Source organism: Coptis chinensis, chromosome 5 (genome assembly GCF_015680905.1).
Source record: "Coptis chinensis isolate HL-2020 chromosome 5, ASM1568090v1, whole genome shotgun sequence".
NCBI classification, from domain to species: Eukaryota; Viridiplantae; Streptophyta; class Magnoliopsida; order Ranunculales; family Ranunculaceae; genus Coptis; species Coptis chinensis.
Window position 1 is genome coordinate 59,570,923 of NC_141460.1, and position 26,938 is coordinate 59,597,860.

The window sequence follows — 26,938 nt, forward strand, 5'->3', positions numbered from 1 at the left end:
GTTGACCCTGTTACATTTTTTTTTTCCCTTGACGATATATGATCTTACTCAGAATGAACTAAATGAAGTACTCAGACCCACAGGTTAAGTTGAAGAGGACAACCATTTTGAAATTTCTATCCTTGGGATCCAAGTGCGGTTTTATTTGTCTGCTTTTCTGTTTCAGCAACGAGGTTATGTTTGAAAGTTTCATTAGTAACTTTTGTATTGCAGTGGCGATTTGTAGGATCTGTGGTTCAATAGAGTACCACAAAAACAAACCTTTCCTCGCTGTACTGCTGTAGTACGCGCAGAAATCGGGAGCTATTCGAGCTTACTAACTAAGGGCTGAAAAATAGTACAAAATATCGCGATAAATATCGAAAAATCAGAGATGGGTATATAAAATTATAAATATCACGATATTCATTTAGATAAATACCAGTGTAAATATCGGCGATATTTATAGATATATCGCGATATTTTGACGATATAACAAGTTTTTGTTTTAATTCACGATATTTTCGGATATAATCGGTGGGGATGAATAAACGAGTTTTCTCTGAAGGCTAGAAAAAAAGGTGTTCTCCTATTCTCCCCTCTCCCACACCAGCTTGCCAAAATAATTGCAAACCAACAAATGTTTATAAACAACCTGTTTATGTTCCCAAGACTAAAAATCTCGTTACTTTAGCTGGTAAGCTGGTTTAACTCCTGAATATACTGTTCTTACTTGGAATAACACTGCTACTAAGATTGATCACCATCAGGTTTGTTTTTTATAACTTTTTAATCAGCCTCTCTTCTTCTTACATCATTATAAGCATTGGGTAGTTTTTAATTTTGTTTTTTATGTTTTGTATAGTGTAGTGGACTAGAAGTATAAGGACTTTCCTTCAAACCCTTTTCTCCACTCATCATAATAATCATTGGGTAGTGGAATAGAATTATGCGTTATCAATTACCTAATCTTACAAAAAAAAAACAAAAACAAAAACAGATCAGTCCCAAACTCATTACAGATATATTTACCATCTCTGTTCTTTAGTAGTGCAGCAATAAGCCTAGGGACTGCCTTGAAGCAATTTAAACTAAATTATGTTCAACGATAAAGATAAAAGAAATCAAATAGGCAGCATACCTGGTAGCGAGAAAGAAGACTCCTCAAAAGTTTTGTATGTATACAAAGGCCAATAATGGAAGCCATGTGACAATGTGCAACTGTAGGACTGTAGGAGTGAATGTGACCCTGAATGGCACATTCATTACTAATCACTTCAATGGAGATAATAAAATTAACATTAAACTCTATACAAAAACTGCAATCTTCCTATTAAGATTTACCTAGGTTACATTGACACGCAGTATCGGACACGTATACGAATTGTCGGACACGGCAAAATATCAAAATTCGAGGTAAATTACATGCAGTATGTGTCCGACACGGACACGTGGATACGTATCCAACACGGATTTTTTTCAAAATATGGCGTGTCCCCATGTAACCTAGAGAGATTTACCTAACACGGCTATGCTTGTCATCTACTTAAACTGCATCTTCTGTAATAACTTTCAACTGTTCCAAAGACACATGATACTCTAGGTCTTTTATATCGCAAATATGGTTTAAGATTGTTAAGGAACCAGTGTGTAAATATTCGTTCTAGTAAAATTGCATGTGGAAAATAAATCATATAAGTTATATTGCATTGTTAAAGTAGTAAGAGGATATCATAAACTTCGAACTGATCAATGGGTTGCACAGAGTACTCGTATACTTCTTGGACGGTGCTTGTTTCTTTCGTAGATGAACCCCGTCATCGTTTCAACTTGTTCCCGTAAAAAAGTTCAACAACTTTCAACCACCTTACTACCCAAAAACTTTTACTGAGAGAGTGAGGTCTCTGTTCTTTTATAGTGTAGTCTGCAACGTTACTTTTTTGTTTTTAAGAATGGTTTTATTGGGTAATGGAATAGAATTATGGGAAAGTTGGTTCTTTTTACACAATTCTTTTTATTAGTTCTAGTTTTGATGAATAGGTTCTCTTTATTTAGTGAAATGAGTTACGGTTCGTTCGTCGTCTATAGGGTTCTCGTGTGATTGGAACTGGGACATTTGGATGTGGGAGTACAATAGTCGAACGCGAGGATTTCATTGTTGAAAAGGGTGTTCTCCACTTCTCCTTCTACACTCTCCCACACCTCTTAAACCCAAATTCGATCAAGTGAGTTTTCTCATTTTTCTTTTAAAATTATTCTTATTTAATATCTCTTAGTACCAATTGGAAGATTGAATAGAATTTGAATTTAATTAGTATTCAATATTTAATAAAATTTGCATTTGAATAATATGGAGAGAGAGAGAGAGAGAGAGAGAGAGAGAGGAGTCCAATAACGTTATTTTTTGTTTTTTTGGAATAGAATTATGGGAAAGTTGGTTCTTTTTACACAATTCTTTTTATTGGTTCTAGTTTTTATTAGTCGAACGTGAGGATTTCATTGCTGAAAAGGGTGTTCTCCACTTCTCCTTCTACACTCTCCCACACCTCTTAAACCCAAATTCGATCAAGTGAGTTTTCTCTTTTTTCTTTTAAAATTATTCTTATTTAATATCTCTTAGTACCAATTGGAAGATTGAATAGAATTTGAGTTTAATTAGTATTCAATATTTAATAAAATTTGCATTTGAATAATATGAAGATTGATTGTTACTATTGAATTTGGTATTCAAGGTTAGTTAAATTTGTTAATCCATGATGTCGATCCTTTGCTCTATCATATTTGTTTTACAAACATTTTCTTGGTGTGGATACCTTGTTTCTAAGGTGGTGTCTATTGTGTGAAGTGTGAACTATATGGGTTGTCATTATGTAGTTGGTACTTGATGTCGGATGGTGAGATGGGGATGCATGAAAAGTTAGTTTCGGATAGTTTTTCTTTGATACGTAACTTTAAGTTTAGTGTGGATCATATCAAAACAGTTTTCAGTTCTGCAGTGATATTTGAAATTTCATATCAAAGTGGAATCTTGGTCTTTCTGATTGAATCCAATTCTGGATGATAGTTTAGTGAGTCATCTATCTAACGCAGCAAGCCTTGTTCAATTTGGATATGGGTGGAAAAAGATATGCACTCCAAAATACCGCGCGTCAGAAATTTTGCTAGTCAGAAAAACTGTTTCTGCACAATGTTAGATCTCAGTTTTGATATGGTTAGAAGGAGAGATAGGTTTTTGGTAAAACATGAAAAAGTAAGACCCATGAGTCTACTTTCTAACCCAATTGGCCTCAATGCGTTCCGAGGCCCGTGGAGATAGATATGGCACCGTGAAGTTGGGTTGATAGAAAAACAGTGCGTCAGAAATCATTTTCTGTGCAGTGTTCATTCCAAGTTTTCGCTTATTCAGAATGAGATCAAGTTTTTTTGTAAAACATAAAGAAGTAAGTTCTGTGTGTTAGCATTTTAACTTAAAAAAGTTCGATGCTTTTGGATATCTGTGGAAAGCGTTGTGCTATCCCAAAGATAGCCCGTCAGAATTTTCGTTTGCTGAAAATTTGGATTGTTACCAAGTTCGCGCTATAATTACTTCTAGTTAGGCTGAGATTGGGACATCGGGTTGTACATGAAAAAGTGAGTGTATATATCATAGTTTTCAAATAATCAAGTGAGGTGTCACTTGGATGACTGTAGGAAAAATTATTGTATTGGTAACTTAGCTGAAAAACCTACTGTGTTCTATTTTTATGTGCATGAACCTAATTTGAGAGATATTTTTAGAAATGAACTAAGAGCTTCTTCAATCATTCCTGGACGTTTTGTACGTTGTTTGTAACCTACTTTTAGATAGTGGTTTTCATTTGGAACGACATGTATGGTTAAAAAGATGGTTTTTGATGACCCGAAGATAGAATAGAATTCGTTTTTGAGCAATTTTGACTTATAGGTTCATTGTCCATCATTGCGGTTGGAACTTCATTTATTTTATAGTGCCACTATTTGGAGCTTATCTTTATTCATTTTAAGATGATCTAAGTTGTTGGTTTCTTTAAGTGTAAATGTTATTTAACTATTTTGGCATTCGTCGAAACGGTTATGTACTTGATCCATGTATTTTTAAATATGAATTATTAAATTTAATTATTTTTTTGATGTATATATTAAATTATTAAACAATGTTAGAAATGTCAAAGGGATTCGATATCGGGTGGGATCCCTGAAAATAAAAATGGGACACAGTGCAAATACTGTGATAAGATTTTAGCTAGAGGTGTCATTACAAGACTTAAAGTACATCTTGGCGGAGGGAGCAAAAATGTTAAGAAATGTTCGAAATGTGGAATGGAAATTTGAGACATGTTCCAACAAATAATTGAGTCTGGGATTGAGAAAAGAAATGAAAAAAAAAACAAAGCTCAAGAACATTATAGAACTGCCATGTATGCACACCCTCCTGGATAAGACTCAGTCAAATATGACTACGAGTTCAAGATGGCTCGGTAACAATCTAGAGATGAGTACCAGAGGTTCTGCAAGGAGGGCTCGTGGGATATTTTATTGTATCTCAGGCACTGTAATTTCATTTTGTGTAAAATCAAATATTTTATTTTATGTAGTGTAACTTTTCTTTATTTTATTTCATATATTTTGTTGTGGAAGTAGATACGTAATGTTATTTATGTATTTGTTGAATATCTTGGAAGTGGATATGTAACTTGTATATATGTAATATTTATTTTGTTGTTAAAGTGGAGTAGTGGAGTATATATATACATATCTTGGAAAGATTGATCAATGAGAATTGTATTGTTTTGATTTTCAGGTTATAACAGGATTTACGTGTTTTAAATATTGAAAATACAGAAGAGATTCTACTAGATTTTATAAAAAAAATGATAATTTATCGTTGATTTTAATTAATTAAAATTGAATGTAGTACTATTAACACCCTGTAATCTTTCTTTAATCTTTTAATCCTGAGGCGTTACAATTAGTGCAGTAATTTGTGTGACTTTTTAAATATTTGAATTTGTATTCGAAACTTAAAATATGACTTTATAACCATTCTAAATATATACAAATAAATTAGTTAGTATTTTTTAGCATTAGAGAGTAAACGAGTAGTTAATATTAAAAGTAATTATCACATTTAAAGAAAATATAGATTATTTGTGGATATTTGCGCGATATATGGATATTTATTGATATATCTACGATATTTGCAGTTAGAAATACCCACACGTAGTCTGTTGATATTTGTTGATATTTTTTGATATATCTACAATATTTGCATATGCCCTAATGTAATATATCCCACAGAAGGGGATATATCCTCGATACATATCCATAAATTAGGGGTCTCCATAAATCAAGAGTCGATATTTTGCCATATCGTGATATTTTGTACTATGGGCTGAAATACTTCGAGTGGAAAACTCCCAAACTAAACTAAGGGGATTCACAATAGCTCAAAACTGCCAAATTAATTAGTCCCTAAATAATAGGTCTCAAAAAGTCGTTCATTTCTATTGTTCTAGACATAAATAAAACAATAGCAATTCTAGAGTACACCCTTTTATGGGTGCGCAGGTACAATACACTTTTGATTAGAGACTCTGCCATGCAATACACCCTCACCTCTTGCATAATATAGGCCCCAGATGTGATAGTGCAGGTACAAACAACCTGTGTATTCTAGAATTTGGTATAAAACAAAATAACCGTTAGTAACAAAGCTACCAAGATTGCTTTTGGCCAATTAACTGAATTGTAGGGGAGTGATATTCTCTATCCAGCACGCGCCTAACACGGTGGAAATGGTACATCGAACTATAGATCCAGGTCGCATCCATGAGCTAGTGGAACGCTACAGACAGATCGCAGTATCACGCGAACTACGCTAGGAAGTGACTCAGATACCCCTTCCAGAAGCAATCATGACTAAAAGTGTACTTGCACAAATCTTGGCCGTCAGCTACTAGCCACTGCCGCAAGCTACTTGTACAAACTGCCACTCCACATCATTACAACAGACCTATGAGGATAGTTCTCACGTGCTATCTGTAGGGGAGTGATATTCTCTATCCAGCACGCGCCTAACACGGTGGAAATGGCACATCAACCTATAGATCCAGGTCGCATCCATGAGCCAGTGGAACGTTAAGACAGATCGCAGTATCACGCGAACTACGCTAGGAAGTGACTTAGATACCCCTTCCAAAAGCAATCATGACTAAAAGTGTACTTGCACAAATCTTGGCCGTCAGCTACTAGCCACTGTCGCAAGCTACTTGTACAGACTGCCACTCCACATCATTACAGCAGACCTATGAGGATAGTTCTCACGTGCTATCCTAATCTCCACCCCTCATATCCTTTACACGTGGTGAGCAAGGATACACTCTCAATCTCTATAAATACCTCTCCTATGAACTACGCCAGACCTGATTCTACTCTCCCCCACAAAACCAAGAGTAAGATACGTAGGCAGTTCGCTCTCAAGTCGAACTCGGTCCATCCTACAACCTATTCCAGTCCCCCATTGACTGTTTGTAAGGGAAAGCCAAACAAGCACCTTTACATTTGGCGCCCGTCGTGGTCTTGATCGCGAGAAAACAAACCACTTCCAAACAAATCGAACCAAAACTCTCAAGCCCACGAAGCATGGCAAGCTTCAAGCTCAACTCCACATGCTAGCGGGACAATTAGGCCACGATAAACAAGCAAATAGCTCATTTCGAGGCAGAAAACGCCACACTACGACGAGCACAAGTGGATACACGGAACCCACTAGGTGCCACCGCCGAAGACAACGTCATCAACGCGTCGACCCAACAGATCAACGAAGTTAAGCCAAAGGCTCGATAAAAATGCAAGAAAGAAAGACTCCACCTCGATAGTGCAAAAGATCTTCGAAAACCTACCGCAAGATCTCCATTTGTTGGCCGAGCTACTCCGCAGAAGACCTCTCCTCTAGATTTCGTCCGACCCGGTTCCCAATATGCGATGGACGTACATATGAGCCAAAGATATAGCTCGGTATGTTCAAAGTCTAGCACTCTACAGTGCACCAGAGTGCGACCACCTTCATTGCAGAGTATTTCCCGCTAGTCTAAAAGATGGCCCACTTGACTGGTTCTTCTCCCTCGAGGTAAACTCGATAAAGAACTTCGAACAGCTCACCGACCTGTTCGCAAGCCAATACGTCCATAACAGACGTAAGAAGGGCGATCTCAATTCACACTTTCAGCTCACACTCGGCAAGGAGGAAACCTTTCGCTCCTTCTTAAGTCGGTTCAAAACCGAACTGTTAGACATGGAGAGTGGCCTCAAAGAGTCATTCGCCACGGTGGCTTTCACAAACGCAAATGCCGCGCATAACAACAAGGCTCACCGTGTCGCCTCCGAAAGAACGAACCGAACGTTGGCGGAATGCGCTTCGTGTCGATAGGTACATCAAGTTACAAGAAGGTTTGAAAAATCAGAACCAAGATGAAGAAGAAGAAGAAGAAACAGAAGAATGAGAGGTTTACGAGGTAGCATCATCCTCTAAAAAACGACCCCGACAACAAGGGCAGCCCTCCAAACCCAAACCAAGCAATGACCGGGAATTCGCCATACTCACCAGATCTCCTAGCTACATACTAGAAGATCAAGCGGTACGCCTACTACCGAGCACGAGATAAAGGCTGACCCGGCCAGATCACCCCGACCCGATACCCCTTGCGCGCTTTCCACCGAGCTAAGTGTCATGAGACCAACGTGTGCTGGGGGTTCAAGCACTACTTGCAGGATCTCGTCGAAGCCGGACACATCAAGCAATACACCAACATACCCGCAGAATACGAAGCAGATCCCCACCCTGACGTAGCGAGCAGAGGGCCCAAGGTTGTTTTCATAGCAGAGGACGTTCAAGAGACCGCTCCCATCAAGATCGCCGCCAGCCGTCAACAGGTCGCGAGTATGACAGAACCATCCACATGATCACACTTCAGGATGATTCCGTTTCAACTTCGCGAGAAAAGAGAAGCGCATCGCCGCTTCACGAAGTTTACAACTTTTCTTCACAGCCGCACCAGCGCCCGCAAAGATACGGACGCAGTCGGGATATATCACCTTCTCGAGGCCGACCTCAACAAGGTTTGCCTCCCCGCGACAACGACGCGACTTTCGTGGTCCACGTCAAAATCAGCGACCGGACCGTCAAAGCGAAGATTCGATAGATCTGGCGGCTCTGCGATATTTTGTTCTACCATACGATCCAAGAGATGAACACCGCCAAAGTCGGTCTTCATAGACCCAATCGCGCCCTCCCGGATTCAATGGCTCGAGAGCCGACCCAATAAGAGACATCATACTCGGTCGGTGGGTTCAGAAGACAAGGTCAACTTCAACCGCAGCGTTTGGCGTCCTCGATACCAAGTCGTCTTTACAACGCCATTCTAGGGCGGCGATGGATCCATCAAATGCGGCGATCGTCCGCGTTGCATCAAGTGATCCATTTTCGGACCGAGGGGAATGATGGAGCTTCGAGCAACCATTTCGAGGCCTATCATTGTAACGGATCATCGCGGCCGAACAAGATCACCGAATCTCCCATTCCGCGTAAACGAGCGAGCCGCGGCTATCTGATGGCCAAAGACTTAGTGGCGAGGTCGAGCCAGCGCGCGCGCGAGCGGTTTGGGGCTCCAAAAGAACTTCCTCTCACCCGGCCGGATCCCGACCTCCACCAAGGTAGTTGTCCGGTTGCCCAAAATCCGCGAGGTCGCCCGGTAGAAGGCGTCCACGCGACAAGCATAGCCTAGGGATCGCCCCACCCACTCATACAACCGGTAGCGGTGCAAAGAAACCATCCGGTTTGTTGTCGCGAACGTGAAGTCACCCTCGACCTATTGTCATAACCACGTAAGAAGGCGCTCCAGCTCCTACGGCTACTGACCCGGTCGTCCGGACCAACCAACATCTGCGAAGTGCAATCCTCCAGAGAGCACTCAAATCGCCTGAGAACTCGGCAACCGACCGAAGAAAGGCAACAAGTGAATGGGGGAGCGAGGGCGACCCCTAAACTCGTCTATGTCGGGGCTAACCTCGACCCCACACTTAAATCTCATCTTGTAAATTTCCTGTCCATGAATAAAGATGTGTTCGCTTGGTCGTATATCGACGTACCTGGTATAGAACCTAGCGTTGCATGCCATCGGTTAAACGTCAACCACCGGTGCCAAACCCGGTTAGACAATGACGAGGAAGATTGTCGTTACGTTTTCAAAAAGCAGTCAACGATGAAGTCGATAAACTCAAACAGGTCGGTTTCATCCGGAAGGTCGATTACCCAGATTGGGTAGCAAACATAGTGGTCGTTCCAAAGAAGAACGACACAGTCCGCCTCTGCGTCGACTTCACTAACGTCAACCAAGAAACTCCTAAAGACAGCTTCCCACTACCTAGAATCGACCAACTAGTCGATCAGACTTGTGGGCACAAGCTGTTATCATTCATGGATGCATACAGTGGGTACAACCAAATACCACTCGCTGAGGAAGATCAGGAGAAAACCTCATTCATCATTGAGCAAGGAGTTTTTTGCTACAACGTCCTCCCATTCGGACTCAAGAACGCCGGGGCGACTTATCAACGACTGGTAACGGACATGTTCCAGGACATGTTAGGCGATACCATTGAGGTCTACATAGACGACATGGTCGTCAAGAGCAAAAAAGCAGGTGACCACCTCACTCACCTCGAGCAAACGTTCTCCAGATTAAGAACTAGAATGAAGCTGAACCCGAAAAAATGCCTCTTTGGAGCGTCCTCCGAAAAATTTCTGGGGTATCAGGTCTCACAACGAGGTATCGAAGCGAATCCAGACCAAATTTGGGCGTTCTTAGACATGCCCGACCCACAAACAAAGAAACAGATACAAAAGTTGTCAGGCATGGTCGCTGCACTCAACCGATTCATATCGAGAGCGTCAGATAAGTGCCGACCATTCCTACGGAATCTTGAAAAAGCGGCGGTTCTCATGGAACGATCAATGCCACCAAGCATTCTCCACTCTCAAGGAATACCTCACAACACCCCCCGTCTTAGCTAAACCGACAGACGGAGAAACTCTGGGGCTCTATCTGGCAGTATCGGACTTCGCCATCAGTTCGGTTCTATTCAAAGAGGAACACAATTCAGAAAAGCCGATCTACTTCACAAGTAAGACGCTCACTCCAGCCGAGAAGAATTATTCCCACGTGGAGAGAGCAGTGCTTGCTTTATTATACTCGGCAAGAAAATCCAGACCCTACTTCCAAGCCCATCCAATCAAAGTACTTAGCGATCTCCCATTGAAGCGGATCCTTCACAAGGAAAATAAGACTACTAGGATGGCAATATGGGCCGAAGAATTGGGCGAGCACCACATGGACTTCGTCCCCCGCACGTCGCAGAAGGGTCAGGTCGTCGTAGACTTCCTAGCAGATTTTCAAGTCGACGACCCTAATTGGGAGGCAGAAGCAGAGGTCGCACCCACAAAAGCAAACATAAAAATAGTCTGGTCCCTCTACGTAGATGGTTCCAGCAACCTAGGAGGCAGTGGTATCAACATCGTTTTAGTATCTCGAGGGAGCTATGATAGAAAGCGGTTAGCATAGACGCGCAGAACTTCCAATAACGGGCGTCACGAGGCACTAATAATGGGGCTGCGTCGCGGCAATCCATTTCGATGTAAAGGAGCTCAAATCTTTAGTGACTTCGTGGCGGTTGTTCGCCAGATCATAAAAAAGAGTACACTACCAACGAAGGTAACCTTTCCAAGTACCTTCAAGTTGTTAATGATTTACTTTTTCTTCTTTCGTGAGTTCTGATTACACCATTTTTTGCGTGACGAGAACCGTCACGCAGATAGCTTAGCGTACCTAGCCACTCAGACACCGAACTGTGCCCCTAGACAACTGACCATTGAAGTGGTCGACCGACTAGCTTACCAAGCGGACCATGTCTTAGAAATCGTGACACATTGCCCCTCTCTGCGAGATCGGATGAGCGGGCGTGGATGCGACCTATTAAACGGTACATCGGCCGCGATGCGGCTCCCGGATGGCGTACCAAAGCCAGGAAGATGCCGCACCAGGCACGTAGCTATTGTTTGATAAATGACAGATTATTTCGCAAATCTGCTGGGCGACCTCATCTGAGATGCATCAGTCCAGAACAAGGCCAGTTAATTTTCGCTGAAATTCATGAAGGAGAGTGTGGAAATCATGCTGGAGGTCGCTCGTTGGCCCATAAAGCGATCTCCCAAGGGTACTTCTGGCCCCGTATGCAGATTGATGCCAAATTGTATGTCCTCAAATGTGTCAAATGCCAAACATTTGGTCACAACATCATCTGACCGGCCCTTGGCGATCAACATCGCGAGCCCTTGGCCGTTCCACATGTGGGGCATGGACATTATGGGACCATTCATCCCTCAGAAAAATACCGGCTTCCGCTTTGTCTTAGCTGCCACATATTACTTCACTAAGTAGGTCGAAGCAGTTCCGTTGGCACACGTCAAAGAGTCACATGTCGGGAATTTCATTTGGACTCATATCATTACCGGATTCGACACCACACACTAGTGATGGACAACGATTCAGTTCAAGGGCAAAATAGTGAGAGTTTCGACCAAGTGGAAGATCGTTCATGCATTCTCCACTCCCCGATGCGCTCAAAACGGACGGAGAGGCCGGAACAAAGCCATTCTAGAGAATTTGAAGAAAAAGATTGAAAAGAACAAGAGCCGATAGCCAAATCATTTCGAGAACATACTATAGGCTCACCGCACCCACGGCTCGCTCCAAAGACAGGCGAATCACCATTTTCCTTATGTTATGGCACGAAGCCGTCATCCCCACCGAAGTGACAATCACGACAACCCGATCCGAGCTTGTCGAAGTCGGTCATAATGACTTCAATGTATTAGTTCGAGATCGATCTCCTCGAAGAACGTAGCGATCTAGCGGCTATCAGAGTAGCATCCTACCAACAAATTCTAAAGCGATCCTACAACAAACGAGTACATCCTCGGTCTTTTCAACCTGGGGATCTAGTCTTGAAAAAGACTCAAGATGACTCTAAGCTAGCGCCAACGTGGGAAGGCCCTTACGTAGTGGAACGCGTAGTTGGCAATGGAGCGTATTGGATTAAAACCCAGGAGGGGAAGTTATTGCCACGACCTTGGAACACGTACTTGTTAAAAAAGTTTTTCCAGTAGTTGCTTTCTGTTTTGTAATTCATGTTCCCATTTGCTACAAGTTCAAGTGTAAGATATTCAAGATTGTTATCATAAACTGCGGTATTTACTCGCATCTCCAAGCCACGCCACTCGCACCGCAAGCACCATATGCGTGGCCTACGGGCTTATCGCCTCTCCGAATCTCGCTAAGTTGAGGACCTATAATCCTAGGATCAACCCAGCGAGAACGCTCTCAGAGCAAAGACGCTCGGGGGCTATATACACGCCTCAAGCGGCGAATGCTCGGGGAGCTTCTGAGGGCTTATCGCCTCTCCGAATCTCGCTAAGTTGAGGACCTATAATCCTAGGATCAACTCAGCGAGAACGCTACCGAGGCGAAGACGCCACCGGGGGCTACACACGTTCTCAAGCGAGCGTAGCGGCTCGGGGAGCTTACGGGCTCATAGCCTCTCGAATCTCGCTAAGTTGAGGACCTATACTCCTAGGATCAACTCAGCGAGAACGCTCTCAGGAGCAGCACGCCCTCAGGAGCTACACACGTTCTTAAGCGAACAGAACGCTCTCAAGAGCTTACAGGCTCATAGCCTCTCCGAGCCTCGCTAGTTGAGGACCTATACTCCTAAGATCAACTACGTAAGAACGGCTCCGAAAGCAACACCACGACCTCGGGGAACTTCGCAGGTCCGCGTGCCCCTAAGTCTAAGCTAATCGGACTTTACATCTCCTAGATCGCTCTCGAGAGCAATACTAAACAAGCATAACGCTTTTTTCACGAGTACATCTCGAAACAAGCCTAATGAACTAAGTAAGAGAGTAATAGCTACAGGCAGTCAAGCAAAAGATAAACATTAAGCATACATTTACCATGGAGCTATACGACAGGTTTCAGGTAACCAGTTAAAACCCACCGATCTGCTGGGTTTACCCAGAAAATCCATATCGGACCGGTGAACAAAGAAAGGAAAATTAACGAACTGCCACTTTCGTGGATACCAGTTCTCTATATCAAACAAAAGCGAACTGCTCAGGTTAAGCCTGAAAACACAGCTCTAATGTTTAACCCTCGTAGGGGCAAATAATGATCTGATCCTTCAATCTGAACTAAGTTTCTTACCAAGAAGAGAAATCATCATCGCGAGACGCTGAACCACATGTTTATCTTGAGGAGTCGCGGCCGGGTCGGTTGAATGTGCCTCGCAGCCCAGAAGCAACAACGCGATACCCGTCCTCGAGCACCGATGCGCCTTTGTCGGTGACAATACTTCTCGTCGGCTTGGCATACTCGCTACGGGGCCGTGGTATCTGGCGCTTTGAGCTTTATGCGAGCAACCCACCGACATCGCTTAACGTGCTTCGGTGACTTCTACTACCTCCATTTTGCATTTCGGCCATTGCGGCGACCGGTCGGCGTTCTCATCAACAACGATACGGTGCTTCGCCGTCATCGCTTCCAGCTTCCTCTTGTCAGCCCCCCAGGCAGCTCGCAAGCATCCATTTCGACCGGGAGTTAACGTCCCCAGATCGGCCGCGTTGCCGGCGTTCTTAAGCTTATCATACCCGGTCAGAAACTACAAGGACAAAATCATAATCAGAATCACTTAAGAAACAAAGCGGCAAAGCTGACAAAGAAGCACTCACTAAACAACTAGCCATATCCATGGTCCCCAGCAGCGTATCCATATCTTCATCCTCAACTTCAGCTCTGTCCCCATCTAACACGATCCCCTTCAGCAGACTAGTCGCTATGGGTGCCGAGTGGAAGCCGCAATCGAGGCGTTTTCAAAGACTCTTCTTCCCGTTCTCCCCACGTAGTAGAATTCGCGCCCCACGTCCCCGACACGAGGGAGCGAACTCTCACTAGCGACGTGACGACCTTGCCCCAGGTTGTCGCTTCCATCAATGACCGATGGGAGCATTCCGGCTCGCGGCGACTGAACACTGTTGTCGCCCGCCCGTCGCGACTCGATCCCTGGATCGCTTGCTCTTCTTGCCCCCAGACGCCACAGCTTTCCTCTTATCGCGGTCCCCATGCACATGAGGACAGAACTCCATCTCCTCCATGAGCAGAGGGGAACTCGCTCTTGCACTCCCTTCTCCTCTGACGTAGGGGAAACACCGAGCCATAACGAAAGCTGGGCACAGAAAACAAAACAGAGCTGGTTAGAGCGGCCAGTAACCTCTACAGTCATGATCTAAACGAAGAAAAGAGAAACGTACCTGAGTAAACGGGAAAGCAGAGCGAAACAGAAGCAAGAGGGAAGAGGAGCAGCCGCAGCAGGAAGAACAAGAAAAGCAAATGTCGTTGCTCTCCCAAGACCGGTCGTATTTATACCCACAAAACGTCTCTTCCCAAGGCACACCATTATGGCATCGAGACACCAAACGCCAGCCAACCTGGCAGCCATCATTTCATATCTCCCGACCGCCCACATCCCGACACGTGCCACGACGCGACTATACTTCAAAGCCGGCTCCAGAGCGAGAACGCTCGGGCGCCCTCGTAGAGGCTAAGCGACTGCACCGTTTAGATCATGGCGGCATGCCCATGCTTACAAGTACAAACATTCTTATCATACACAAGACTAAGTGTAGAAAGCAAAGGCAACAAGGTTCATGTTCATAAAAAATAAAATAAAGCGACCTAACGACATGAGGGTCGCCCCAGTTCACAACTAACCGTGCTGCTGAGAGCACTCAGGAAATCCAGCACAGTTAGTCACTAAGTATCATTATCAATAGCAAAGCAGAAAAACGAGCTGCCCAGGTCAACCTAGGAAACCAGCTCTATTGTTTATGACCAGAGGCCCAGTACAACCACACACAATAACAAAGGTTCTAAACAATTTTGTCCAGATCTTCTCCAAGAGCGACATTCAAGACGGAGACGGAGCTTGGATCACCAGAGGACACCACAGCTGCCTCGGAAGCAACCCGTTAGCTTCGCGGACCCCGAAGGCTGCTTTCACTCATCACACCGATGAGGGGGCGGCGACGATCGCAGAGAAGGGGCGGCATCTTGGGCGGGTCGCCTCGATATCTCCCAAAGTTCGGCGTTCCCGCTCCTCCTGCAGGTCGTCCAGCTTCTTTTCCAGCTTCTCCACCTCAGCACGGATGGTAAGATAGGCCTCTTTCGCTTGCAGGGTGGAAGTCTTACATCGTTCAACATAAGTGTTCGCTGCGGCGAGCTGGCCCCTCAATGCCTCCACCTCATGCTTCAACCCGATCGACTCGTTCACCGCGGAGGTCCTCTCCAGAGTCAAGGGCGGTGGTGGGGCCTCGGGGCATCGGTTTGGCTTTCACCGCACTGTTGCGCGCCCGCAGATCCGACAGCTCGTCCCTTAGCGACTCAACCTCCGCTTCTCGGTCGGCCGATCCGGCGGCCGTCTTCAAACCGATACCCAAGAATCAAGCTGCGACAGATCGCACAACACATCACATTGTTATCAAACAAACAACATATAACGCTATATAACCGTACGATCAAGTAGAAATAAAGGTTACTTACCAGGCACATCGCCTTGTCCATCCCCCTCAGGTTCGACTCCAACTCCTTAGCATCCAAGTCCTTTCTATCCGTCTGTCGGGGTCATCCCTCCGGCAAAGCAGCGGCGATGGGTGCGGACTTGTAGCTTCTGATCCGACCTCCTCACATAGCGCTTCTTCCGGTCACCTCGTCGATGTACATCGGGTTGCGCCTCGGCTCGTCTTTTTCCAAAGACCGAGAGGTGCCCTTACCGATCTCCTTTGCACCAACCTTTCCTTTCATCTTGCCAGAGGGATCTCCAATAACCCTGGGTCAAGCGACCTCCGGGGCAACCTCCGGGGCGTCCTCACCTAGGACGCTGAAGTCGGGCATCGGCCTCGCCCTCGAGTTGCGAGCCGCCCTTCCCCCAGTTCGCACTTCACCACCCAGTGCGGTCTCAGCCACCCTCGCTAACCTTCGCAGGTCGAGACTCGGGACGTCAAAGAGAACGTCATCCACATCGAAAGGAGCGTCCTCCCGACCCTTCCCCGCTCCAGACCCAAAGGCCCCAGCACTTCCAACGGGTCGCTTCACCCCAGTACCGGCCTCGTTGCCTGTCTTCCCGCGTCACCAGATCACTCTTACGCTTCTCCATCACAGCTTTCTTCGACATCTTCCCGCTCACCTTACCCCGCGCTCGGCTTTACGCGACTTGTCTCTTTTCTCCCGATTGCGAGGTCCTCCGCTCTTCAAAGAAATGCGCGAACTTCCGGTAGCTTTACTGTTTTCATTTCGCGTCGATTTAGCGAACTTCTCGATCACCTATCGGCTCCGACTTTTCGGTGGATATCGCACGACAGCAACAAGACAACGGTTTGATTATAAGTTCAATAAAACCAAATTGACATTATCATACAAACGATCGGGTACCCACCGATAAAAGTCGCATATTTTATGGTCCACACCGAACCCGCTAGCACAAGCAGTTCCTTACAAGGAGCAGCCGGTCGTTTGTCCCACGACTTGTTACTTTTACCATCCGAGCGCCCGACAGTAACTTCGAGTTTGCAAGCTAAAGTTCAGCGACCTAGATCGCTTTACGAGGTAGTGCTCGATAACATCAGCGACCTCGATTTGGTACTCACCGCTGGCATTCAATAGGTCAAAAACCTTGAATAATCGCCACGTGTTACCCACAAATTGAACAGGCGCCTTGCCACAGCGGTTCAGGAACTCGCAAACCAGCTTGGAGAACGGTATCGTCATGTACGCCCTCAGCTGTCCCTCACAGATGATCACCCCATGATTTGGTGGGGTATACCTATCACTATAAACCAGAGCGTTCTGGTCAGGCTCATGGATCTCCAGATCGCTTACAGTTATCCCATATTTCTTTCTCAGATAGGGGAACGCCCTCAAAGCATGTTTATCCACGATACTAGGCGCGACCGGCTGAAGGCGGCGATCCTCACCGCGACCTGAAGTGCTAGCTTCAGCAGCTACAGACGCAGATCGAGCCACATCTTCCTCACTACTGGCCCCCTTAACCACCCACACACAAACTCATCTTTCTCGTCATCTTCGTCATCCCAGCCAAGAGAAACTTCACGAACCTCATTAGATCGAGTATCATCGGAGTCAGACATTTTTTTTCTTCTAACCCTAACAAGTCTAGCTACTAGTACCTAACAGGGTATCCTAACAACTCTAGAACAGAGGCTTAGCACGAAACAAGAAGCAGAGGTTCAACAATGGCAGAGAACTAACCTGAAGGATGATGCGGTAATGAAGTTGTGTCTACCGGTGACGGCGACCAAATGAAGTTTGAGGAGGAGCAAGTGAAATTTTTGAGCAACCGCCCTCCGGTTTCAAGGCATCATGATTACACCCGATACTAGGCGCCCACGACTTCCAACCAATTGTCCCTGTCTTTTCACATCCGAAAAAAGCGGCGACGCGTTTTCTTCTCTGCGTAAATCGCCGGATCCTATCACGTCTTGAAACAGCGTCAAACGTTTGCACCCACCAGCTCACATGGTTAACACGAGCCGCTCCTCACAGATTGTTGGAAATTTCCACCTCTAGCATACTCCACGCACGCTACCGATCTCTCTCAGCAGGTCGTTTTCACAACCTATTGAGAGGGGTGTAGGGAGTGATATTTATCCATCGACCGCAGCGCTAGCGGTGGAAATGGCACATCGACCTATAGATCCAGGTCGCATCCATGAGCTAGTGGAACGCTACAGACAGATCGCAGTATCACGCGAACTACACTAGGAAGTGACTCAGATACCCCTTCCAGAAGCAATCATGACTAAAAGTGTACTTGCACAAATCTTTGGCCGTCGACTACTAGTCAACGCCGCCAAGCTACTTGTCTGATTGCCACTCCACATCATTTACAGGACCTATGAGGGCCGGTTCTCCGCGTGCTATATCGTAGGGGAGTGATATTCTCTATCCAGCACGCGCCTAACACGGTGGAAATGGCACATTGACCTATAGATCCAGGTCGCATCCATGAGCTAGTGGAACGCTACAGACAGATCGCAGTATCACGCGAACTACGCTAGGAAGTGACTCAGATACCCCTTCCATAAGCAATCATGACTAAAAGTGTATTTGCACAAATCTTGGCCGTCAGCTACTAGCCACTGCCGCAAGCTACTTGTCTGTTGCCACTCCACATCATTCTGGCAGACCTATGATGGGGCGGTTCTCACGTGCTATCCTAATCTCCACCCCTCATATCATTTACACGCGTGGTGTGAGCAAGGATACACTCTCAATCTCTATAAATACCTCTCCTATGAACTACGCGGACTGGGATTCTACTCTCCCCCACAAAACCAAGAGTAAGATACGTAGGCAGTTCGCTCTCAAGTCGAACTCGGTCCATCCTACAACCTATTCCAGTCCCCCATTAACTGTTTGTAAGGGAAAACCAAACAAGCACATTTACATGAATGATGTCATGGTTCATATAAATATCATGGTTTATATTTTTCTGTGGCAAATTGATCGAGATACTCGCTTCATTTAAATTGACTAGTCTAATGCACGTGCGTTGCACGAAATACATGGGATGTGGTGTGGTGGGCTATTGTACCCTTTTTGTTATTTTTTTCGTAATCATTATTACGTTCAGAACTTTGGTATTCAAAAAATGGCAAAGGATAATGGGAGATCGATCTCCCTCCAAATAGAGCGTACTTTAATAGTGACCATAGGATAGAGTGTCCAAAATTTCTTTTTCGCCAGATGGAAGTTTGTTTTTTAGTGTGAGGACAAAATAGTAAATTTGTTATTAACACATCTTTTTATCAAACTTCGGAACGCTAAAAGCAGGTCACAGGTCACGTGGGTGCCTACTTTGTTTACATAACCAAATTATTTTTCTGTCCCAAATATCTATGTTTGATTTTGTCTTGAAGCTAGGACAGAAAAGTATTTTAACGTGTTAAAGTTATTGACAGCTCGGGTTAGCTGTCATTTGAGCCATCACTCAGAGTTGTATTTCACTATTTCTTGTGTCTTAAAAAGTTTGTGGCTGGCTTAGGGGGTGGGGGTGGGGGTGGGGTGCAAGCCTCAAAGTGATAGAGCCCACATTATATTGGGAAGGATAGAGCCACTCTTAGAATCACTCCCGAATCACTCTCAAAACGTACAAGGTCATATCTCATTCTACCAGTTGAATTAAGAGATGATATTTTGTAGTTATAATCTCCTCACCATGAATAACATGCCCATCAAATTTTGGCTCATTCAAATATATCTAATCTAATCAAATGTTATTATGAAATCGGAAAATTCTGTACTGTTAGATAAATGTTCAAAATTGAACACTAGTTTTTGTAAAGTTAAACATATCCAAATAGAATGAAATTTTGTGGGCATGTTATCTATTGTGAGAATATCATATCCAAAAAAATCGGGCCTTAATTCAATTTGTAAGTCAATGAAGTGGCTATATCCATCTTCATATATATATATCAGCCTGGCTCCTAAAAGGACCTTAAATAAGTACCAAATCTAAAATACCCACAACTTCACCTACAAAATGATTTAAACCCTAATCTTTTGTGCATATGATCTACTAACCATAAAGAATATCTCTACAAAAATTTAACTCGTTTGATATCCTCTAACTTAGATAAAATTGTTTTCCACTTTTGAATATATATATAAAGGTCCAGAAATGTCTAGTTTTTGCATTCATCTTTTGCCAGTGTTAAAAATTGTCAAACGAGTTGAATTTTTGTAGAGATGTTTTTTATAGTTAGCAGATCATATGCATAAAAGATTAGGGTTTAAATCATTTTGTAGGTAAAGTTGTGGGTGAAGTTGTGAGATAAGGCTATAGTGCCACCCTTATCTCACACCCCTCCTGGTCCGCCAGATCTGTTCCTGAGATCATCAGATCTAATTTGAAATAAAAATCGCGAAATTTCAAACTCTTTCAAAAACTAAAAAACGCAAATTTTTTGTCAAACTCATCTCGGTCTTCTTCTTCTCCACTCTAGAAACTCTCATTTTTGTCAAACGTGAAATTAAGGTATGCTCATTTCGATTATCAAGCAATAATCAAGCAATTTTCGATTATCAAGCACTTTCATTATTTAATTTGTTTGATAATGTTTATTTTTTTTTATTCATTATACTCAAAACTATATTGTTTAATTTCTGCAAATACAATTAATTTGTTTTAGTGGTTCATGAAAACTTGGTATTCTGTGTATTAGTAGAGGTGATGGTGTCCGTCCTCAAAGTCTGAAAGCATTCTGTTAGTAGAGGTGAAAGCGCGCGCGCGCTTTGTTTACCCTTCTGACAAGTGCACACGCGCTCAGGGCTTTTGTTTGGGCTTTTATTCGAATAGTCTTTTGTTTCGTTTGTTTTTGGTAGAATTGGTTTGGTGAAATCACCGCTTGTTTGTTTTAGGTTTAGAACGCCAAAATCTAACACACTTAGTATTACATTAGCTTTCTTGTGTATGTGAAATTTATGAAACACATTGCAGCCTGGAGGTCCTTTTATGGTAATTTTGAAACGGTGAATCTTTTGGCGAAGTCATGGCGACTACTCTAATTTTTCATGTTGTTTAATTATCAATTTTTCTGCTTTAGAAAATGTTAGTCAAGTTTTATTTTTATCTAAATGTTTATTGATTGTTTTTCTACGAAGGGATTATGGGGTAGGATAATCTCTGGAGTTGGTCTACAAACCATCATTCTTATTTTACTGCATCTCTTTGATTTGATTCAATTTGAGTATTTCTTTTTTCAATTTTATTTGTTTTAATCAATTCACGTGTAATGAGTTCGAGCTCGATCACTTCGGATTATTCTTGTTTTGTGGAAAGCGTGCACCCATTCAAGTTTCTTTCCGCGGACAAAAATCCGGGGAAGGAAGTTTCTTTGGATGCAAGAAATTTTCAAATGGGCATTGGGAGTTTTTCGTATGGGTTGACAAAAAGATGAATCTAGGGAAAAAATATAGGGAGTTGTATATGAGGCGCACTGAAGCATATGCATGAAGCTTTGAGTGATCCAAGGGTGAATTCAAGGCAAAAATATCAGGATTTGTGTATGAGACATGAAGCACTGAAGCAAAGGTATGAAGCTTTGAGTGATGTGAACGTGGAACTGAAGAATTTGAACAATTTATTAAGAGATTCCATGGATGCTGAGAAAAGGCGCAAGGTGGAGTTGCAGGAAAATTTTGATGAAATGGAGAAGTATTTATCTTGTAGGAAAGTATGTAGGAAACTGTTGATTTTTATCATTATTGTCGTTTTATGGTTGTTTCTTAAACGAAATTAGTTGCTCATGTTTTCTATTGCTATGTAATCGTATTTTGGTGTAATTGCAATTGTAGTTTGCTCTGGATTTCGTATTTTGGTGTAATTGCAGTTGGTGTAATGGTAGTACATATGCTCAAAGCTTGGTTATTGCTCATGTTAATCACAAACGTAATACATATGATCAAAGCTTGGCTATTGGGGTCCTGATGCAGTGTGCATGTCAGAAGAATGCATGTCAGACGAGAGGGAGTGATGCATGTCAGAAGAGCCCAAACATAAACCCTGAGCACGTGCGCTCCTGTCAGAAGGGTAAACTAAGTGCGCACACGCTTTCACCTACACTACCCCAGCGTGCGTGCGCGTCTGTCAAAAGGATAAACTAAGCGCACGCGCATGCTTTACCTCCACTAATAGAGAACCTGCACTGCATCAGAGAGTTAGCGTGCGCATTCATACCTAAATACTTGAGACAGATGACCATGTTACTAAATGTAAAGAAAAAATGGATCACTTCAGGAAGCACAATACTAATATTCTATTGCTAATAATCATAAATTACGGTGATTTGAAAACAAGTGTCTCTGTAGATTTGCTCAATAGTACATGATACTAAGGCTAAAGGAAGTGTAAAGGAAAAAAACATGCATTAAGTAATCAAGAGTTGGGAACATAGGCCCTGTTACAACATTAGATTTTTATTGAAGCGGCTCCTCAGTTCTCTCACTTATCCACTTAACATAGCATGAAACATTTGATGAACTGGTCTTCAACAAAATCAAAGTAGCTAATAGAAGTCCTATCCCCCATGATCAGTTGTTCAAGGTTCATTTAAGGTTGCCACCACTACACACTGCCACCACCACACACTACACACTTCCACCACCACACACTGCCACGAAAAATGGGTGGTGTGCGATAATCAAAAGGCTGCAAAGTCAGATATACAGTTAAAGTTAGAAGTTATAGAATCAGTCCATATATCAAAGATACTTCGTAGAAGCTATACTTACATTTCACAGATTACGTATTATTTTTCTTTGGACAATTTCTCGAGTCATAGTTAGCAATCTGTCCACATCTGTGACACTTTCTTACTGAATTGTTTAGGGCTGTCTCTCTCTGGGGAATTTCAATCTATCCGCTTTCTTCTTCCCCCTCCCTTTTGTTTGAGAAATGTTGGGATTCAAAATCAATAGCTGAAATAAAGATTTGAAAGTCAAAATAAACCGCAAATTAAAATAAATATTTATATCAAATTAAACACCGAATTAAACACTAAATTTATATCAGATTAAACATTCAAATAAAAAAAACATGTGATGTATTAACCGAAGGTATCAAAGACTCTGCAACTGGAGGCTCTTCATCATCTGGGTCTCCTTCGTAGGAAGTTTCATTAAACTTTGAAATTCCAATAGCCATTTCACCAATCTTTTCAATAAAATATGAATAATCCTCAAAAGTATGCGACACATCGTAAGCCACTTGAGAAGCAACCTTGATACAATGAGCCACTCTCAAAGGTTCATGTGAGACACTCCCGACCACAAATCCAGTATCAAACTCCGCTCTATAAGTGTTAGCTTTTTGCATCCACCGCGTCAATCTAAAATGGCTTGGAATCTCTTCAATGTCCTAACGAATAAAAACCTTCAAGATGTGACCACAAAGTATCCCCATAAACTGAAAATACTTGCTCGCAATCTGCCTCTAAGGTTCCGCTATCAAAATTCACTTTCCAAACGAACTTCTTCTACGGGTCTTTGAACTTCACCATGTAGCTTCCGGTTCCAGTGTTGTCCATCTGTTGCCCATTAATTTTGTACTCCATCTTTGCCTTTTCTAGTTGCTCCTAAAATTTATTGAATATTGAGATCGTATAGACCTTCACGGCATGCATAAGGAGGAAAGCATCGTTAGGCACAATCCGTGAACTATGCTCTGTGTGGTAATCAGAATCTCTTTCTTTCCTAGCAAGCAAAGCCAAAGACTTCTCATTACCATGTACAAATAGGATAAGTGTAGTCGTCGAATTGACAAACTGGTCATGATGAGCATTCATCGATTAACTTCGACCAGTCATGTGCATACCAACAAAAAAGGTGTCATTGTGATAACAAGGAACCCATTTCTCCCGCATTGAATATATCTCTGTTAACAAAAGATTTTCAGACAACTCATACTTCTCAATGATTATACACCATCTTCTCTCAAAATCAACAATTCTATACGGAAAAAAAAATAGTGTTCTTCAACTCAGTTACCAATGTCTCAAATTTGGTAAATGACATCTTCTCTTGGAATTTCTGCATAATATGCCAGAGACAGTAACGATGACGAGTACCAGGAAGCACTTTAGCAATAGTTGTGGTCATCGCTCTATCCTAGTCAGTGATGATTGCAGTTGGCGCAAGACCACCCATGGCTGCAAGCCAGGCCTTAAACAGCCATATGAATGTATTTTCTGTCTCATCAAGCAATAATGCACAACCAAACTGAATCTGCTGATAATGATGGTTGACTCCATTAAAAGGGGCAAAAGGCATGGAATATGCATTGGTACGATATGTGGAATCAAAAGACACAACATCCCCGAAATAGTCATACTGGCATCGAGACCTCCCATCAACCTAGAAAAAGTTCACCGCAGTCCCATTTTCATCTAAATTAATAGCGCAGTAGAACCGGGGATCCTCGGCACTCATGCATAAAATATTTCAACACGGTAGTTGCATCACCTTCTTTAGGCATCTTTCTGGTCAAACCATAATGATGGTTCCAACAATCTTTCTATGTAAACCCAACTTCCTCTCCATGGAAAACAAATGCCACTTTCCCAACAGGTAAACTGGTATCACTAAACATCCCGATCAAGCACTTCGCTGCTTCAGGCATATGTTTGTTAGTTTTTATGCAAATTCTCTTCGATGGGGTCACCAGACCGTGACTATGGTCATTCTAAGCAATGCTGACCTCGTATATCTCTTCATGTATTCTTTTCTTAATACAAATTCTAGCTTGACAACTACACCGGATAGTTGATGTATTTCTTAATCAGACTTGATCTCTCTTGTTAGAAACCCCTTCACGTGAGCAAACCAGTAAACAACTACTGACCAAATCCACATGATTTTGTTTCTTATTCGTCGTCCGAACAATAGTCTCAAATCCCTCTTGTTGACCATACTCTTTGTAGTAAGTCTTTGCTTCGTCAACACTTGTAAAAGTCATTCCTATATAAGGAGCAACTAATGTTTGCGTGCCTTGAACAGGGGATTTAGTAGACGAAGACCCAACTACGTCTTCTTCGATATTGATTGATGTCTCTGTCTCCATTTCTATAAATCGAAAAAATTAAAAATATAAATAACTTAAACAGACAAAAATCCCAATGTACATAAACAGTATAAATAACTTAAACAGAAGAAAATCCCAATTAATGTCATTTTTAGGAAATATTTTTGATGGTGTATGTCAAAGCCCTGAGCGCGTGCGCGCTCTGGATGTGTGTTAGAAAAGCACGGGCGCGCTCTGGTTGTGTATTAGAAAAGCACGTGTGCGCTCTGGTCGTGTGTTAGAAAAGCACGTGCGCGCTTTGTCTGTACAGCAGCAGAGTGTATTCTTATTAATCATCTCAATAAACATGACATTGCAATATAAACGAATTATCAAACGAGTTAAACAAATTAAATACTTAATAAAGCATACCTTAATTGCAACTCGAGAGAGAGAGTGAAAGGTAGTAATGGAGTCAAATCACAATTTGTGAGGAGTAGGGAAATCAATTTTTATTCAAACCATAATGTTGGGTTTTTTTTTGGATTAAAATCGAGTGGTTTCGGTGGGGTTTGGTCATTGGTTGAGTGCTGTCAAAAGAGCTCAGGTGGTCGTTAATGGCGTCAAGAGAGCTCTCTCTGGAGTGATGGAATTGGGTTTTAGTGAGAATTTCGTATTTTTCATTTTTTTCGTTTTTGAAATAGTTTGAAATTTTAAAATTTTGCGATTTTTATTTCAAATTAGATCTGATGATCTCATGAACAGATCTGACAGACCAGGAGGGGTGTGAGATAAGGGTGGCAATATAAGGGTGGCATTATAGCCTAACCGTATATATATCTATATAATAAAGCATATTGGTTTTTTATGTTGTTATATCGAGCGGTCAGAGAGAAAACAGTTTTGGGATGATCCTAAGGTGATAAATCAATTTCTTTTAAGAGTCATACTTACTCTAAACTAAAGAGTCCTAAAACCTGCCAACAAAATCACCACCCGAAATCAATTTCTTTTAAGAGTCATACTTACTCTAAACTAAAGAGTTCTACTTACTCCAAAAAAAACTTGCCAACAAATTCACCACCCGAAATAAAAACCCCTGCATTGGAAACCAATCTCATTCGCTTACATCTCCATGTCGCATGGACTCGACCTGGGTTGAGATGCGCGAGCGTGATGTTTGATAAGAGCCCAAAACTGTAGTTTTAACCCCTTAATAATCATACTTTTAGACCAATTATGTGAGTAATAATTAAGAGTTAACACTGATTACGTGTTTTTATGCATTTCAGGCTTCAAAGTCCATTATGTGCAGAAATGTGCCACTTTAGCGAGATAAAGGAGCAAAAGTCGGTTACTAAGGAGTTCCGTGATTAAAGGCCAAGATTCAAGAAGATAAAGCCTTTCTAAAGCCCGGTCAAAAGCTGAAAAGTCGACGGCGTAAATAGTACACAAGTCAGAGACTTCCGAAGGCGTCGTATCTTTGGACTCAGACCTCATAATGGGGCCTACCTTATGTCAAAACGACCGGCTCAGAAAGAGATTTCCAATGGTCCAAGCCTTGACCCAATCAGAGAAGCAGAAGTGGATGAAAAGTCTATTCAAGCCAACTACAGCTGAAGAGGCCTTTTTTGGATTCGAAGAATTGGGTTTTGGGCCCGATTCTCGGCCCAAAACATGGCTCCAAGCCCATGCACGATTTTTGGATCTGAAAGTATAAAAACCAAAGCTTCACTCTTTGTTAATGGTAGATAGTTAGACCTAGATTAAAGATTAGATTAGTAGCCTCCATTAATTAATTCTAGATCTAGTTTTCCTTAGATTTAATTAGTTTAATTTAATTAGTTTCATATCTTGTTTTTATTTAATTCCTTGAATGATTGTTCGTCATTTAATTAGATAAATAAAAAAATAGTTATTATTATTCAATTTCGATTTTTGTCATTTGCATTTATAGATCTAGTTTAAATTCTTGTTCTTATTTCATTCTTAGTTAATTAATTAGATTTCAATTATTGTTTAATTTAGATTAGTAAAGTTAGAATTTTGATATGATGTGTAGTTATAATTCAATGGGAAATGATGGGTTGATGATTCGAGGCTAAAACCTCCATTAGAGGGGTTGATGAAGCTTTGATGAAAACTTAGTGGTATAGTGTAGAAGCATTGTAGAATCTATTCCACTCTAGAACGT

The 26,938-nt window shown here is 42.5% G+C and overlaps 1 long non-coding RNA gene across 1 annotated transcript; it reads left to right on the top strand.

The window, feature by feature from the left end:
• The first annotated feature begins 517 nt into the window (after nucleotides 1–517).
• On the top strand, nucleotides 518–4,637 carry LOC147498164 (uncharacterized). Its single transcript, XR_015195378.1, has 3 exons — nucleotides 518–749; nucleotides 2,068–2,204; nucleotides 2,461–4,637. It is a non-coding gene; the product is annotated as an uncharacterized LOC147498164 (long non-coding RNA).
• The last annotated feature ends 22,301 nt before the right edge of the window (nucleotides 4,638–26,938 follow it).